Source organism: Coregonus clupeaformis, chromosome 10 (genome assembly GCF_020615455.1).
Source record: "Coregonus clupeaformis isolate EN_2021a chromosome 10, ASM2061545v1, whole genome shotgun sequence".
NCBI lineage: Eukaryota > Metazoa > Chordata > Actinopteri > Salmoniformes > Salmonidae > Coregonus > Coregonus clupeaformis.
Window position 1 is genome coordinate 22,343,150 of NC_059201.1, and position 18,771 is coordinate 22,361,920.

The 18,771-nt window shown below is 43.1% G+C and overlaps 1 protein-coding gene across 10 annotated transcripts in view; it reads left to right on the forward strand.

Annotated features, from left to right (window-relative positions):
- The window catches only part of kcnab2a (potassium voltage-gated channel subfamily A regulatory beta subunit 2a), a 179,478-nt gene that overhangs the window by 120,612 nt on the left and 40,095 nt on the right, over positions 1-18,771 (forward strand). The window lies entirely within an intron of this gene.

Consider the following 18,771-nt stretch of genomic DNA (forward strand, 5'->3'; position numbering starts at 1 on the left):
TATGAAGTATAGGTAGGACCGACTGTATGAAGTATAGGTAGGACAGACTGTATGAAGTATAGGTAGGTCAGACTATATGAAGTATAGGTAGGACCGACTATATGTAACCGGTGTGAAATGGCTAGCTAGTTAGCGGTGCGCACTAGTAGCGTTTCAATCGGTGACGTCACTCGCTCTGAGACCTTGAAGTAGCCACGGCTTTTGTGGAGTGCAAGGGCCACGGCTTTTGCAAGGGCCACGGCTTTTGTGGAGTGACGGGTAACGGTGCTTTGAGGGTGACTGTTGTCGATGTGTGCAGAGGGTCCCTGGTTCAAGCCCAGGTAGGGACGAGGAGAGGGACGGAAGCAACACTGTTACATTGATGCTGTTGACCCGGATCACTGGTTGCTGCGGAAAAAGGAGGAGGTCAAAAAAGGGGGGTGAGTGTAACCGGTGTGAAATGGCTAGCTAGTTAGCGGTGCGCACTAGTAGCGTTTCAATCGGTGACGTCACTCGTTCTAAGATCTTGAAGTAGTTGTGTCCCTTGCTCTGCAAGGGCCGCGGCTTTTGTGGAGCGACGGGTAACGGTGCGTCGAGGGTGACTGTTGTCGATGTGTGCAGAGGGTCCCTGGTTCAAGCCCAGGTAGGGGCGAGGAGAGGGACGGAAGCAACACTGTTACATATATGAAGTATAGGTAGGACCGACTGTATGATGTATAGATAGGACCGACTGTATGAAGTATAGGTAGGACAGACTGTATGAAGTATAGGTAGGACAGACTGTATGAAGTATAGGTAGGACCGACTGTATGAAGTATAGGTAGGACAGACTGTATGAAGTATAGGTAGGACTAGGGTTGCAAAGGGAGGGTATATTACTTGAAACTTTCTAAGTTTACCAGTAAACTACCAGAATTTTGGTATTTTTCACAATTTTTTTATTTAATCTATCACCTCTAGTGGCCCTTTTGGGTACTTCAGATTATCACAAGTGTCTGTAATTATCTCTGGCCCTCTGTAAGGCCACACAGAGGGCCAGAGATAATTACAGACACTTGTGATAATCTTAAATATGATGATTTTAAAATAAACAAATAGAATGACAAAGCTGTAAAACATTATCCTAAATATAAACCATCAACTTAGTGAATACCTTTGGTGTTCAAAATGAGGGTTTCAGCATGAAGTATTGTGTGTGTGTGTGTGTGATATATATATATATATATATATACACACACACTTGTATTTATTATACTGTAGATCTTCAATTAAATGCAGTCTCAAATAGCCGCCTGTCCCTTTTTAATAGCCTGGCAATGGCACACATTTAAGAAAATAAACGCCTGTTTCAAATAATCGGCAGGTCTAAATGAATTGTTTACGAGGTTTAATGTTTTGATTTGTTACATTAAATAATTCAGTAATGAATCAGAAAAAATTGTCAATCATCCGTTTTTATCGCCAGTAAGAAACTGCTCGGCACTGGCTGTTAACAGCTGAGAATTGCTAGCTAACTGGCAAGCACAAAAACAGTCAACAACTTCGGGAGTACAGGGCCTGGTTGCATAAAACATTTAAAGTCAATTTTCTCCTGATCGTTTCCCTTAAAGTTTCCTTAACTTTAAGTCAGTTGCACAAAACATTTTAAGGTGAATTTCCCCCTTAAATTAAGTGAAAAAGTTGAGGGTGCCCATGAGGTCCCTTAAAGCATTGTGGGCGACCCGGCCAAATTCACATATATGTGTGTTATAGATACAGTGGGGAAAAAAAGTATTTAGTCAGCCACCAATTGTGCAAGTTCTCCCACTTAAAAAGATGAGAGAGGCCTGTAATTTTCATCATAGGTACACGTAAACTATGACAGACAAAATGAGAAAAAAAAATCCAGAAAATCACTTTGTAGGATTTTTAATGAATTTATTGGCAAACGATGGTGGAAAATAAGTATTTGGTCAATAACAAAAGTTTCTCAATACTTTGTTATATACCCTTTGTTGGCAATGACACAGGTCAAACGTTTTCTGTAAGTCTTCACAAGGTTTTCACACACTGTTGCTTGTATTTTGGCCCATTCCTCCATGCAGATCTCCTCTAGAGCAGTGATGTTTTGGGGCTGTCGCTGGGCAACACAGACTTTCAACTCCCCTCCAAAGATTTTCTATGGGGTTGAGATCTGGAGACTGGCTAGGCCACTCCAGGACCTTGAAATGCTTCTTACGAAGCCACTCCTTCGTTGCCCGGGCGGTGTGTTTGGGATCATTGTCATGCTGAAAGACCCAGCCACGTTTCATCTTCAATGCCCTTGCTGATGGAAGGAGGTTTTCACTCAAAATCTCACGATACATGGCCCCATTCATTCTTTCCTTTACACGGATCAGTCGTCCTGGTCCCTTTGCAGAAAAACAGCCCAAAAGCATGATGTTTCCACCCCCATGCTTCACAGTAGGTATGGTGTTCTTTGGATGCAACTCAGCATTCTTTGTCCTCCAAACATGACGAGTTGAGTTTTTACCAAAAAGTTATATTTTGGTTTCATCTGACCATATGACATTCTCCCAATCCTCTTCTGGATCATCCAAATGCACTTCAGACGGGCCTGGACATGTACTGGCTTAAGCAGGGGGACACGTCTCGCACTGCAGGATTTGAGTCCCTGGCGGCGTAGTGTGTTACTGATGGTAGGCTTTGTTACTTTGGTCCCAGCTCTCTGCAGGTCATTCACTAGGTCCCCCCGTGTGGTTCTGGGATTTTTGCTCACCGTTCTTGTGATCATTTTGACCCCACGGGGTGAGATCTTGCGTGGAGCCCCAGATTGAGGGAGATTATCAGTGGTCTTGTATGTCTTCCATTTCCTAATAATTGCTCCCACAGTTGATTTCTTCAAACCAAGCTGCTTACCTATTGCAGATTCAGTCTTCCCAGCCTGGTGCAAGTCTACAATTTTGTTTCTGGTGTCCTTTGACAGCTCTTTGGTCTTGGCCATTGTGGAGTTTGGAGTGTGACTGTTTGAGGTTGTGGACAGGTGTCTTTTATACTGATAACAAGTTCAAACAGGTGCCATTAATACAGGTAACGAGTGGAGGACAGAGGAGCCTCTTAAAGAAGAAGTTACAGGTCTGTGAGAGCCAGAAATCTTGCTTGTTTGTAGGTGACCAAATACTTATTTTCCACCATAATTTGCAAATAAATTCATTAAAAATCCTACAATGGGATTTTCTAGAATTTTTTTTCTCAATTTGTCTGTCATAGTTGACGTGTACCTATGATGAAAATTACAGGCCTCTCTCATCTTTTTAAGTGGGAGAACTTGCACAATTGGTGGCTGACTAAATACTTTTTTCCCCCACTGTATGTCATTCTCATTGAAAGCAAGTCTAAGAAGTGGTAGATCTGTTCTATGTGCGCTATTTCTATGCTTCCCGTTCTTAAGATTCTTAAGAATATACAATATTTTTGGTTATGGAAAATATATTTCACAGTGGTTTAGATGGTACAATGATTCTCCACTATACTTGCTTGTTTTGTCACATATACTGAAATTAGGCAAACGATTATAATATTTTGCAACCAGGAAATGGAGGAGCGATTTCTGCATAGTGTATCTTTAAGTGCTTTATTTATCTTTAAGTGCTTCATTCAGTATGGATATAAATCTAAACAGCATTTGTGGAGGTGAATGTTGCTTTCCTCTGCCCTGGTTTAAAAGGAAAACATCCACCAGCTAGCTAGCTACTTAGCTAAACAATCAAAGGTGCACAATCCATGGCTACAAAGCTAGCTGGCTAGCTAGCTACCTACTCTAAGTTAGCATGACGTGCTAGAAAGTCATAGAAACAAGTTGAGTAACAAATTACTAAAAGAAACACAATTTATTATCTTCTGAATCAATTTGTTTCTCCTGTTTGAATATAAAAGTTACATTTTGCGATCTACCAAAATAAATGCGATCTCTGACAAGATGTTCAGGCAGTGAATCAGGTCATCTCCATGGTAACCAGAGATTCTTTCTGCCGTATATGCCTTCAAACTACCATAAAACCCTTAAATTATGCCATTACCTAAGGAAATGTTTGAGGGGCTCTATGCAACACCCTTAAACAATTCCCTTAGGTAAGGGGAAATTATTCCTTAAGGTAAACCCTTAAGATGTTTTATGCAGACCTGTAGCTTAGTTGGTAGAGCATGCAACGCCAGGGTTGTGGGTTCGTTTCCCACGGGGGGCCAGTATGAAAATGTATGCACTCACTAACTGTAAGTCGCTCTGGATAAGAGCGTCTGCTAAATGACTAAAATGTAAATGTTAAATGTAGACCCCTAGAAATCGGCAGATCGCCCTCTAGTGGCGAAAGTAAGGAATGCTGAAAATGCACAGTCAAAGAGGAGAATAATTATTCTGTCAAGGAAAAGTTTAAATTTTTTATAGAGGCATACTAAGACAAAAGAACCGTGACGCATTGTTTAAATGTTAACACAGTGTGGGAAATGAAGAAATTGATTAAACAATTAACTATGCAAATGAGCAAAAGCTGTGTGCATTAAGGAAATAGACGTCTGGCTCAAATAGAAGCCTGTCTTTTAATAAGCGCCTGTTGTGTTCAGTGAATTAAGCAACTTAACGCCCGGGCTATTAATTGAAGTTTTACGGTATGTCAATATATATTTGTTGTCATTGTTTTGGCGTCAAACTGGTGCCAGTTGTGAAGAAAAGTCAATAGTTGGAAGAGTTGCAGAGTTAATTGAAAATAGTGCCATTGTTGATTTAAATGCTTTTTTCATTAATTAGGCTATTTACTCTTGAACCATATGGTCTATCTACTAGAAACTCATGGACAATATGGACATGGATATAAAACATGTATACTATATATGAATACATTTTTACAAGTTATTTAAGTATAAATTACCAAAGTTACGATAGATTTCCATAGATTTTTGGTTAATTACCTAACTTACTGAAGATTCCGGTAACTTTGGTAAATTACTGGTAGCTTTGCAACCCTAGGTAGGACAGACTGTATGAAGCATAGGTAGGACAGGCCTTAGACCACAGGTGTCAAACTAATTCCACAGAGGGCCGAGTGTCTGCAGGTTTTCGCTCCTCCCTACTTGATTGATGAATTAAGGTCACTAATTAGTAACTAACTCCCCACACCTGGTTGTCTACGGCTTAATTGAAATGAAAAATGAAAAACCTGCAGACGCTATGCCCTCCTTGGAATTAGTTGGACACCTCTGCCATAGACACAGACCATAGTCACTGTAGACCTGATACAGAGAATGTAGGTAAGGACATTAGGATAGACTTAATTACTGGTGTCCAACAAGACTCTCGGGTGAAGGTGCAGTATGGAAGAGCGTAACCTAGATATCAGATGGTGATTTAATGAAAATGGGGCCATGGTATATAGAGAATGTATGTTTACTGTTATCAGATTGCATACAGGAAGAAGCAGGGTTTCATGCTGAGATTAATATAGTTACACCGTATGTTCATTTTCCCCCCCTTGACTGCTCCTTGTTATCTTTTGCATAATTATTAATGGTATATGCCATCCTTTAAATGTTATATGTACAATTCCAGTCAAAAGTTTGGACACGCCTACTGTGTTGGGTCATTGTCCTGTTGAAAAACAAATTATAGTCCCACTAAGCCCAAACCAGATGGGATGACGTATCGCTGCAGAATGCTGTGGTAGCCATGTTGGTTAAGTGTGCCTTGAATACTAAATAAATCACTGACAGTGTCACCAGCAAAGTACCCCCACACCATATCACCACCTCCTCCATGCTTTATGGTGGTAACTACACATGCGGAGATCATCCGTTCACCCACACCTCGTCTCACAAAGACACGGCGGTTGGATCCAAAAATCTCCAATTTGGACTCCAGACCAAAGGACACATTTCCACTGGTCTAATGTCCATTGCTCGTGTTTCTTGGCCCAAGCAGGTCTCTTCTTCTTATTGGTGTCCTTTAGTAGTGGTTTCTTTGCAGCAATTCGACCATGAAGGCCTGATTCACACAGTCCCCTCTGAACATTTGACATTGAGATGTGTCTGTGACCTGAACTTTATTTGGGCTGCAATTTCTGAGGCTGGTAACTCTAATTAACTTATCCTCTGCAGCAGAAGTAACTCTGGGTCTTCCATTCCTGTGGTGGTCCTCATGAGAGCCAGTTTCATCATAGTGCTTGATGGTTTTTGCGATTTCACTTGAAGAAACGTTAAAAGTTGTTGAAATTTTCCGTATTGACTGACTTTCATGTCTTAAAGTAATGATGGACTGTCGTTTCTCTTTGCCTATTTGAGCTGTTCTTGCCAAAATATGGAGTTGGTCTTTTACCAAATATACCCCCCCTACCTTGTCACAACACAACTGATTGGCTCAAACACATTAAGAAGGAACAATTTTTCCACAAATTAACTTTTAAGAAGGCACACCTGGAAATGCATTCCAGGTGACTACCTCATGAAGCTGGTTGAGAGAATTTATGCTGGGACACACCCGGCCCAGGTGTTTCCCATGTAGCTGACGACCCTCCCAACTCCGCCCACCGGCATCCTAATAAGGAAACAAGAGCAAAGAGAGAATACGGCAGACAGAGTGGGAGGGTCGTCACACCCCCCCATAAGACCGGGGGACCAACAAGGACCCCGGACCAACGTCACCAGCCCCCTGCGTCCCAAACCCGACAATTTGTACATGTTCACCCCTCCACTTGCCCCACCCATCATCCTCCTCTCCAGACCTCAGCAACCTTTACACAGGAAGCAACCTTTAAGAGGAAAGAAAAACACAAGACTAGGAGGGGACAAACAGGAAAGATAGAACATGACAAAATCAAACACTGGTCGGTCACATCAATATTCATGAACAGGGCGCACGAGAGAGCGCATCAGCAATCACGTTATCAGTCCCCCGGATGTGCCGCACATCTAGATGGAAGGATTGTAAAAATAAACACCATCTCATTATCCTCTGATTAGGACACCTCATGGACCTCAAAAATGTGAGAGGGTTATGGTCGGTGTAGACCACAATAGGTACTACACCCGACCCAACATACACTTCAAAGTGTTGTAGCGCCCATATAAGTGCTAATGCTTCTTTTTCAATGACCGAATAGTTCAACTGATAATGGTTAAACTTTTTGGAAAAGAAACTAACAGGCCTCTCAACCCCAGCCACATCTGCTTGCAGCAACACTGCACCCGCCCCCACATGACTAGCATCCACCTGCAAGGTAAATGACAAATCCACACGAGGAGCAGCCAGTACCGGAGTTGAAGTAAGCAACCTCTTTGCATCTTCGAAAGCCTGTTGACAATGAGAAGACCATACGTACACAGCCTTAGCTTTCAGCAAATCTGTCAAGGGAGCGACCACAGTAGAGAAGTTCCTACAAAAACCACGATAATACCCAATCATTCCCAAGAAACGCATCAGTTCCTTTTTAGTAGTTGGTAGTGGAAAAGCATCAATAGCTACCACTTTAGCCCGAACAGGACGCACTTCACCCTGCCCAACCACCTTTCCAAGGTATGTAACAGTCGCCTGAGCAAACTCACATTTAGCCAAATTTATCGTGAGACGACCCGCAGCCAGACGTTCGAACAAGGCTTGAATACGGGACAGATGTTCCTCCCAAGTATCTGCATATATCACTACATCGTCCAGATAAACAGCGCACCCGGCCAGACCAGAGACAACCCTGTTCATAAGTCGCTGAAAAGTTGCAGGCGCATTACGCAGCCCGAAACTCATAACCGAATACGAGTACAGACCAAAAGGTCTAATAAAGGCAGAGATTTCACGTGCCCTACTGCGTCAGTGGCACCTGCCAATAGCCCTTTAACAGGTCAAATTTGCTCACAAACTTAGCTGCGCCGACTTGATCAACGCAGTCCTCCATCCGAGGAAGAGGAAATGAATCCGGCTTAGTGACATCGTTTACCTTACGGTAGTCCGTACAAAATCTGTTTGTTCCATCCGATTTACTGACCAAGATACAGGGGAGAAGCCCAACTGGAGAAAGAAGGCTCTGCTATTTTACTCTCCAGCATGTACCTGACCTCAGCATCCAGACAACGCAGTTTCTCTGAAGAAACTCTATAGAACCGTTGACGAATGGGGTCAGCATCTCCAATGTCAATATCATGTTCTATTAAGTTTGTACGTGTTGGTGTATCAGAAAACAACCCTGGAAATCTCCGAATCAGACCAACCATCTCTTTCCGCCCATCAACAGGTAGATGAGTAAGAAGGCTATCTAAAATCTCCAGTGTCTCTGAATTCTTCAATCTACCCTGCAGTATGCAATCGTCGGGACCAGAAACATCTTCCTGCTCCTGCACAGACCTAGCATGACCAGAATCCAGGGAATAAACAGTATCAGCCAAAAGAACAGCCTTACCGTCCCTCTGTAGACTCCCCTGTTCAGTCTCAGAGGAACGTGCATAATAGGGTTTTAACAAATTTATATGGCACAGTTGGTGTGCTTTCCTCCGTTCTGGAGTGGCAACTAGATAATTTTGCTCAGTGTACTGGCGCACCACTGTATATGGACCTTGAAACTTGGCTTGAAAAGGAGAACCAACAATTGGCAGCAGAGCCAGAACCTGATCACCTGGACTAAAGTGACGAGGCTCAGCTCGCCGATCATATATGCTCTTCATCCTGTCCTGTGAAGATGATAGCTTCTCTTTAGCCATTTCACCAGCGGCATACAAGCGTCGCCGAAAATCACACACATATGATAACAGGGACTGAGGAGGCTCGGGAGACTTCCAGTCATCCTGGAGAACAGATAAAAGCCCACGCACCCTATGTCCAAACACTAGGTCATTTGGGCTAAAACCTGTGCTCTCCTGTGAAACCTCCCTAGCAGCTAACAGTAACCAAGGCAACCCTCCTCCCAATCCTTATCCATCTCAGTACAATAAGCTCTCAACAAAGACTTAAGCGTTTGATGGAAACGTTCCAGTGCTCCTTGACTTTGGGCATGATAAGCGCTAGACAAGTTGTGTTTAATATGGAGTTGTTGGAGAACCTGTCCAAAGAGATTAGAGGTGAAATTAGATCCTTGATCACTTTGAATGACCTTAGGGATTCCAAACAGTGAGAGAAACTGAGTCAAAGCTTTTAACACAGACTTAGTCGTGATAGACCGGAGAGGATAGGCAGCAGGAAACCTAGTGGTCTGACACATCACAGTCAACAAATAATTACTACCCTTTCTGGAACGAGGCAGAGGACCAACACAGTCAATAATCAGATACTCAAAAGGTTTACTGAGTACAGGAATAGGGAACAGTGGTACCGGCTTAATAGCTTGATTAGGTTTACCAGTTAATTGACAGGTGTGACAAGTTTTTATGAAATCAGAAACATCCCTCTTTAATCTTGGCCAAAAAAAATGTCGTAATATGCGATTGTAGGTTTTTCTCACACCCATATGCCCAGCAACGTCATTGTGAGAAGTTGTCAGCACCAACTCACGAAGCTTAACTGGTACCACAACCTGACTAATCGCCTCCCCCAGAAAACAACTACCATGAGACATCCACTTTCTCATCAGGACCTCCTCTTGGAGAAAATAGCCCTGTGCGACATCTCCCAACTGTTCCACAGGCACAATTTGGTCCCGCAACTCTCCTAATGTAGGGTCAGTCCGTTGCGCCTCGATTAAATCGGAGCGGGATACAGATAACGGGATAACAGGGAAAACAGTAACAGACTTCTTTATGGTATTCTCGTTAGCCAGCTCCGTGACCAGGTCGTCATGGATCATAGAACGCGTCACTGCACACGCAGAAAACACCTCTGGGAAATTCTGCGCACTCTCATCAGGAATCCCTACAATTGACGGCTTAGTGGAAACCACTAAAGATGGAAACGCGATAGGCCACACACGCTCCCCAGCCAAGTTATTTCCAAGGATCACGTCAATACCCTCAATAGGCAATGAAGGACGCACCCCCACAACAACCTCACCTTTCACCAGTCCACAATCCAACATCAGTTTATGCAATGGAACTGACAGAGTGTTCAAACCTATTCCCCTAATTAGAACACTATTCCCCGAATCAGTCTCCGCAGAGAAGGGTAACACAGATTCCAACACAAATGATTCAGAGGCACCTGTGTCTCTTAGGATCTTTACTGGCACTAGGTTCTTACTTCCTACCATAGACACAAAACCCTCCGTAACGAAAGGTAAATAGTCGGGATCAATATAACCCTTCACCTGGCTCTGGGCATGAGACAATGCGTCAGGAGTGAACTGATGTGGAACAGGCGCGGCTAACGCTGCAGGCCTCGATTTACCATAAGCACCTGTACTGAATTTACCCCTAGACCTAAGAATCGGACATTAATTTTTCCAATGACCTAATTCTTGACAGTAGTGACACTCTTGACCAACGTCAGTTTTACCACGGGTATCAGGCTCAACCCTAGTTGAATGAAACTCTGCCCGGGAACCGAAGTATCTCGGCGAGCGAGGCCCAAATCTCTGCGAACGCCCCCCACTCACTCCGAATACGGGGTTCTGCAAAAACATTTTTGTGAGTCAACACATATTCATCTGCCAAAACCGCAGCTTCAGCAACAGTCTTTATTTTTCGTTCGTTAATGTACGTCCGCTATACGATCAGGGATTGTGTCCTTAAATTGTTCTAACATAATCAGATCACACAGCCCTTGGAAAGTCATAACTGCAGAGGCAGAACACCAGCGATTGAACTGTGAAGATAATATTCGCGCAAACTCAACATGAGTCTGCTGATCATCCCTTTTTAAAGTTCTAAATCGTTGGCGGTAAGCCTCAGGGACCAATTCGTAACTCTGTAACACAGCCGTTTTAACCTTCTCATAACTAACACTGTCTGCTACACTAAGAGCTGAATATGCTTCTTGCGCTTTACCAGTCAGCACACACTGCAACATCAAAGTGCGATCAGAATCAGGCCAAATCCTAGCGTCAGCAACACGCTCAAACAACGAAAAGAATGTCTCCGGGTCCTTTTCATTAAACTGGGGCAACAACCGTAAATTCCCAACAATATCAAATGTGTCTGGATTACGACCAAAAGAGGAACGACCCCTAGGTAACTCTGGGTCACCTTCCCAGAGCAAACTCTCCCCTGAGAGCTTTCCTTCCCCTAACCAACTCTAGTCGCTCTTGTTGCAGCTTGATTTTAGCACGCTCCATATCCTGTTTAAATTCCAATTCCCTTTCATATTTTACACGATCATGCTCCATTTTAGCTTGTTCATGCTCCAGCTGTAACAGAAGCAGTTCTTTCTGCTGTTCAAAAAAGAAGACTACTATGACTAACCGATGGAGCGGTCATTGTAACATATCGGGGAGACAACGTGTCCTCAGCAGAGGCTGCCCCAGTGGTAACATCCAGAATACCACTCTCCATCAAATTGGCCTTCAATATTAACCTAATAGAATTTTTTAGGCGTTTATCACTAATTTCAACCTTGTAGTGTTCAGCAACCTTCAACAGCTGTTCTTTAGTACATAATTCTAACAGTTCTTCTGATGGAAAGCGAATGAACTCATCTACATTAGACGCCATAATCAGGAAAAAATAAAATATATATATATATATATATATATCATAATAATCTTGCTCAACCCCTCTGCTGAGCACACCAGACACAAGAGAAATGACAATCACACCGAGCACCACAGAAGAGAGCTGGGATATGGAGCTTCCCCATAACCTACAATAACTCAACCCTAGTCTTCGTGTGGATTCGCGGTGGGTAATTACGCACTGTAGCCCGCTGGCAAGGAATTAAACCCCCCAGCACACTGGTAGATTCCACCAAGCCACGGATGTGCCCCCGAGACAACTGCTCAGTCCACAGACACCACACAAAAATAACAAACATTTAACCATGCCCAACGTATCCCAAAACAAAACACGTCACTAAGCCTATCAGGGGAAAAAGCTATAGCTCCGGGTAGAAAATGTCACTACCCTACCCAATCTCCCACTGAGGTACACAGCCGATTGTACTCACCTCCTCAGACCGATGCCCCAACAGCGAGTAGAGCAAGAGTTTCCAGGCTGGGCAGGGACTGGAAACTAACCAATGTACTCTCTCCAACGCAGTACACAACCCAAAGGAAACCAATACTGGGCCTATCAAACTCAAACAAACTAACAAAATTTACAAAAAAAAAACTACAGAATTGAACATTAACTCCACGTTCTCCCAAACACAACCAGTTCAAGATCCCGGACGAACCCCCACTTGTCACGAACTGGCTCAAGTTCGTAACAAAGGGAGACACGTGGAGACAAGGAATACTTAAAGTATATATTTATTAACTAAAGTAAACTAACTGAAATAACAATGGGGTGTGTAATCAGTAATCAGTAGTGTAAGTGAGTGTTTGCTTGCATAAATGTAATATGGAAAAGTGTTGAGAAGTGCCAAAGCAAACAACCCAAAAAGGCCACAAAAATATCACAACCAAAGTCAAAGTATCTGCCTGGAGAGAGTCTCCTCAATGAATGTGGAAGAGGTCCATTTATGCTGGGACACACCCGGCCCAGGTGTTTCCCATGTAGCTGACGACCCTCCCAACTCCGCCCACCGGCATCCTAATAAGGAAACAAGAGCAAAGAGAGAATACGGCAGACAGAGTGGGAGGGTCGTCACAGTATTCTAAAATCTAATGTGCTTCCTTCTAAAGCTTTAATATTTTGAGATTGATGGTAGTTGTTCTCTTAAATGATTATAACCTCATTTTCCGCTGGCGATCTATATTAATAATGATTCAGTACACAGTGAACTGCAGCCTGAACCACTCAGTAAAGACCAAAGAGTCCAGAAGGATACCATCACCAGCAACACTCTGTTCTAGTGGTTTGAATAAGAGGGGAAACATTTTCAACCTTATCAACTGACACGTACTCTGTTAGTTCTGTTCTATGTTAGGCTGTATTTGAGACTCCAATAGGAAGCTGAGCTGTGTTTATGTTATACCAACAGAGCCACTAATGGACCTATTTAGTACAAATGTCTACTATGTTCTTTTTAAAAAATTAGACTGCAAGCTATTCACATTTTAGAGGTGGTATTTACTTGCATAAACACATGGCAAATGGTTTGTGTGAGGTGAATAATTAAAAACATTACAGCTTCTTCATACAGGCTGACAATACTTGGAAAGCTAGGGGGGGATGATTGTCAAATCAAATACCTTAAACCCACAGTCTAGGCTAAATGTCTATGGCACGCTTTAGTTAAATTGATCTGGGATTGATCTGCATTGCCAGTGAAAGAGCATCCTTTTTGTATTGCTGCAGCACTCAGATAAACTGCAGGTACAGGAGGAAACGTGAGCCGTCTATGTTAAGCTCAGCATTTCAAGATATTCTTATTTACCCATCCTCAACCTCCACTCTAGTTGCTTCTGAATATCAGTCCACTGTGTCAGCTGTTGACAGTCCACTGTTTAGCAATTGCTTTCACTGCAATTAAGATGGGAGGGTACACTGAAAACTGATATGAAGGGGCCAGATTTTAAAAGTCTGAATGTGCAGGAGCAGCGCTCTTATCTGATATGCTGGCGGCTGCCTAGTCATGTTGACCAACACAATGATGATCGGGTTTAAAGGCCAAGTCAAAAACGTGATTTTCCTGTGTTTTATATATGTTTCCACACTGAGGTTGGAATAATACTGTGGAGTTGTGAAAATTATGATAATTCCCTTTTAGTGTAAGAGCTATTTGAAAAGACTGCCTGAAATTGTAGCCTGTTTTGGTGGGATGGAGTTTTGGCCTTCCATGGTTACATCACCATGCAGAAAATTAGTTCATTGACAAATAAGAAAGAGTTCCAAACTTCTCTGCCAATAACAGCTAATTTTCAGTTTTCTCCTCCCCACTCAGACCACTCCCAGACAGTCCTAGTTAAATTCTTGCTTTTTTCTAATTGCCCTTTTCTTAGAAGCAATTGTTTGTTTCTTTTTGACCATTTTAATTTGAAACAATCACAGTAAGGTAATTGTTACCCAGATATTGAGATAAAAACGTCTGCATTGGACCTTTTAATGACATTGAATGAGTAGACAATGGCTCAGCTCAGGGCAATTTGTTTTTTTTGTCTGCATTAGAATTTGTGTTTGTGTGTGTGCGCATGTGTTGAGCATTTCCTGGCTGTGAACATGCGTTTTTGATTTGTGTGTGAGCAGCGTATTGTTAGCCCTGTGCCCGGGAGGGTGCAGGCTGGGCTACTCTGTGCTCTTGTCAGTGTGCATTTCCCTGACGTGCCCCTTGAAGTAAACTCTCCAGTGCTACAGAGCAGAGAACTGGGCCACTACACTCTCCAATTTCAAATTTCAGCACAGGACCCAATGTACATGGGAGAGCCCTCACTCTGTGTTACAGCATAGAACGGCAGGCGTATGGGTCACACTGCAGCTAATTTCAATTCAGTTTTATTTGTATTTTCCTTCTGCAAAATCATCTCACAATGGATAAAACAGAGCCTCACTCCTCAAACTCCTAAGCATGATGCAATTCTGTTTCTACTCATTAAGCACAGAGCCCATGGAGTCAGTCTGTAGTCCTCTCTAGTGGGTATTTCTCCTTGCCTAATGGTAATTAGGTTCTAGACTTGAATGTGTAATGTGGGGGGACAGACAGGTGTGCTGATGGAGATCCAGGCCAGGTGAAATTAACCCAGGAAGATGGAAGAAGAACAGCTTTATACCATTGTCCAGCTAGCCTGTGCATGACAGGACCAGGAAGTCCCCAGGAGAGACAGGGATTTAGGAAAAACCTTGGAGAAATTGCTGCCTGCTCATTATGACTGGAGAAGGATGTTCGACTTGGCCTCACATGCCTATAGACCTGCGAGCAATGGCCGTGGTACACTGGCCATAGGCTTTTTTTTTTTTGTCTGCCTGCACATGATAGAACTTTCCATGTTCAGTTGAGGATAGAGGATATCATGTCAATCACTTCATATTGAATTCAACCTCGTTTGCATACAGTTGAAGTCGGAAGTTTACATACACCTTAGCCAAATACATTTAAACTCAGTTTTTCACAATTCCTGACATAAAAATTCCCTGTCTTAGGTCAGTTAGGATCACCACTTTATTTTAAGAATGTGAAATGTCAGAATAATAGTAGAGAATGATTTATTTCAGCTTTTATTTCTTTCATCACATTCCCAGTGGGTCAGAAGTTTACATACACTCAATTAGTATTTGGTAGCATTGCCTTTAAATTGTTTAACTTGGGTCAAACATTTGGGTAGCCTTCCACAAGCTTCCCACAATAAGTTGGGTGAATTTTGGCCCATTCCTCCTGACAGAGCTGGTGTAACTGAGTCAGGTTTGTAGGCCTCCTTGCTCGCACACACCTTTTCAGTTCTGCCCACAAATGTTCTATAGGATTGAGGTCAGGGCTTTGTGATGGCCACTCCAATACCTTGACTTTGTTGTCCTTAAGCCATTTTGCCACAACTTTGGCAGTATGCTTGGGGTCATTGTCCATTTGGAAGAGCCATTTGCGACCAAGCTTTAACTTCCTGACTGATGTCTTGAGATGTTGCTTCAATATATCCACATCATTTTCCTTCCTCATGATGCCATCTATTTTGTGAAGTGCACCAGTCCCTCCTGCAGCAAAGCACCCCCACAGCATGATACTGCCACCTCCGTGCTTCACGGTTGGGATGGTGTTCTTCGGCTTGCAAGTCACCCCCTTTGTCCTCCAAACATAACAATGGTCATTATGGCCAAACAGTTATATTTTTGTTTCATCAGACCAGAGGACATTTCTCCAAAAAGTACAATCTTTGTCCCCATGTGCAGTTGCAAACCGTAGTCTGGCTTTTTTATGGCGGTTTTGGAGCAGGCTTCTTCCTTGCTGAGCGGCCTTTCAGGTTATGTCGATATAAGACTCGTTTTACTGTGGATATAGATACTTTTGTACCTGTTTCCTCCAGCATCTTCACAAGGTCCTTTGCTGTTGTTCTGGTATTGATTTGCACATTTCGCACCAAAGTACGTTCATCTCTAGGAGACAGAACGCATCTCCTTCCTGAGCGGTATGACGGCTGCGTGGTCCCATGGTGTTTATTATTGCGTACTATTGTTCATACAGATGAACGTGGTACTTTCAGGCGTTTGGAAATTGCTCCCAAGGATGAACCAGACTTGTGGAAGTCTACAATTTTTTTTCTGAGGTCTTGGCTGATTTCTTTTGATTTTCCCATGATGTCAAGCAAAGAGGCATTGAGTTTGAAAGTAGGCCTTGAAATACATCCACAGGTACACCTCCAATTGACTCAAATGACGTCAATTAGCCTATCAGAACCTTCTAAAGCCATGACATAATTTTGGGGAATTTTCCAAGCTGTTTAAACGCACAGTCAACTTAGTGTATTTAAACGTCTGACCCACTGGAATTGTGATAGTGAATTATAAGTGAAATAATCTGTCTGTAAACAATTGTTGGAAAAATTACTTGTCATGCACAAAGTAGATGTCCTAACTGACTTGCCAAAAGTATAGTTTGTTAACAAGACATTTGTGGAGTGGTTGAAAAACGAGTTTTAATGACTCCAACCTAAGTGTATGTAAACTTCCGACTTCAACTGTAGGTCCGTCCGTTCCTGCTTCAATGCCGTGATCTGAATTAAAGATGACAGATCCATCCCTGGGGGCAGCAGGCTTTTCACTTGAGGTTGACCTCCCCATAGAAATGGAATGAATAAGTCAATGATGGCATAATGGGTGAACTGGCAGCCATTTTGAGTGTACCCATGCCAGGAAGTAAAAGAAGGAAGTGTACCCTACAATCTGTTCTGTGATTTGATGAGTCAACTCAACAGACATTACCAAAAATACATTCCATTGCAGGAGCCACATCAGTTAGAATCATTTTAATTAATGTTCTACATTACCATGGCGATCTTGGTAGAACATTCCAAAATACCATGGACATTATTGCATCACAATACCAGGCAGCCATTGCGAGTGTGCTTGTTGATGAAGTTGTACAGCACCAAAGTTAGGGGACTGTTCTCAGAAATCAGCATGTAGCTGACTGACAGCTGGCACTGTGCCTCTCTACTTTGTAACATTTGACCAACACGATAACATCGCAGAGAACTGTCAGCTGTGCTCTTTAACTCGGCACTCTAATCACGGCAGAACAGATATCAGGAAAACACATTTTTGCATTATCTAGAACTTACTACACTACCCAGCTAGCTAGAGGGAGTATTCCACATTGAGTGTGTGAACTGGCGTTGTTAGCATCCCTGCCTTTCGTTTCAAATGGATTGATTTGAGACTGGTACAGCCAGCAAGCAGACGCTAGCTGACTTTCGTTCACATTTCGAACTTCATAAATACTGATTCTACCGACACAGAACACCTTAGCTAGATGTAGAATTACAGTGAGGGAAAAAAGTATTTGATCCCCTGCTGATTTTGTACGTTTGCCCACTGACAAAGAAATGATCAGTCTATAATTTTAATGGTAGTTTTATTTGAACAGTGACAGACAGAATAACAACAACAAAATCCAGAAAAACGCATGTCAAAAATGTTATAAATTGATTTGCATTTTAATGAGTGAATTAAGTATTTGACCCCCTCTCAATCAGAAAGATTTCTGGCTCCCAGGTGTCTTTTATACAGGTAAAGAGCTGAGATTAGGAGTACACTCTTAAAGAGAGTGCTCCTAATCTCAGTTTGTTACCTGTATAAAAGACACCTGTCCACAGAAGCAATCAATCAATCAGATTCCAAACTCTCCACCATGGCCAAGACCAAAGAGCTCTCCAAGGATGTCAGGGACAAGATTGTAGACCTACACAAGGCTGGAATGGGCTACAAGACCATCGCCAAGCAGCTTGGTGAGAAGGTGACAACAGATGGTGCGATTATTTGCAAATGGAAGAAACACAAAATAACTGTCAATCTCCCTCGGCCTGGGGCTCCATGCAAGATCTCACCTCGTGGAGTTGCAATGATCATGAGAACGGTGAGGAATCAGCCCAGAACTACACGGGAGGATCTTGTCAATGATCTCAAGGCAGCTGGGACCATAGTCACCCAGAAAACAATTGGTAACACACTACGCCGTGAAGGACTGAAATCCTGCAGCGCCCGCAAGGTCCCCCTGCTCAAGAAAGCACATATACAGGGACGTCTGAAGTTTGCCAATGAACATCTGAATGATTCAGAGGAGAACTGTGTGAAAGTGTTGTGGTCAGATGAGACCAAAATCGAGCTCTTTGGCATCAACTCAACTCGCCGTGTTTGGAGGAGGAGGAATGCTGCTTATGACCCCCAAGAACACCATCCCCACCGTCAAACATGGAGGTGGAAACATTATGCTTTGGGGGTGTTTTTCTGCTAAGGGGACAGGACAACTTCACCGCATCAAAGGGACGATGGACAGGGCCATGTACCGTCAAATCTTGGGTGAGAACCTTCTTCCCTCAGCCAGGGCATTGAAAATGGGTCGTGGATGGGTATTCCAGCATGACAATGACCCAAAACACCCGGCCAAGGCAACAAAGGAGTGGCTCAAGAAGAAGCACATTAAGGTCCTGGAGTGGCCTAGCCAGTCTCAGACCTTAATCCCATAGAAAATCTGTGGAGGGGAGCTGAAGGTTCGAGTTGCCAAACGTCAGCCTCGAAACCTTAATGACTTGGAGAAGATCCGCAAAGAGGAGTGGGACAAAATCCCTCCTGAGATGTGTGCAAACCTGGTGGCAAACTACAAGAAACGTC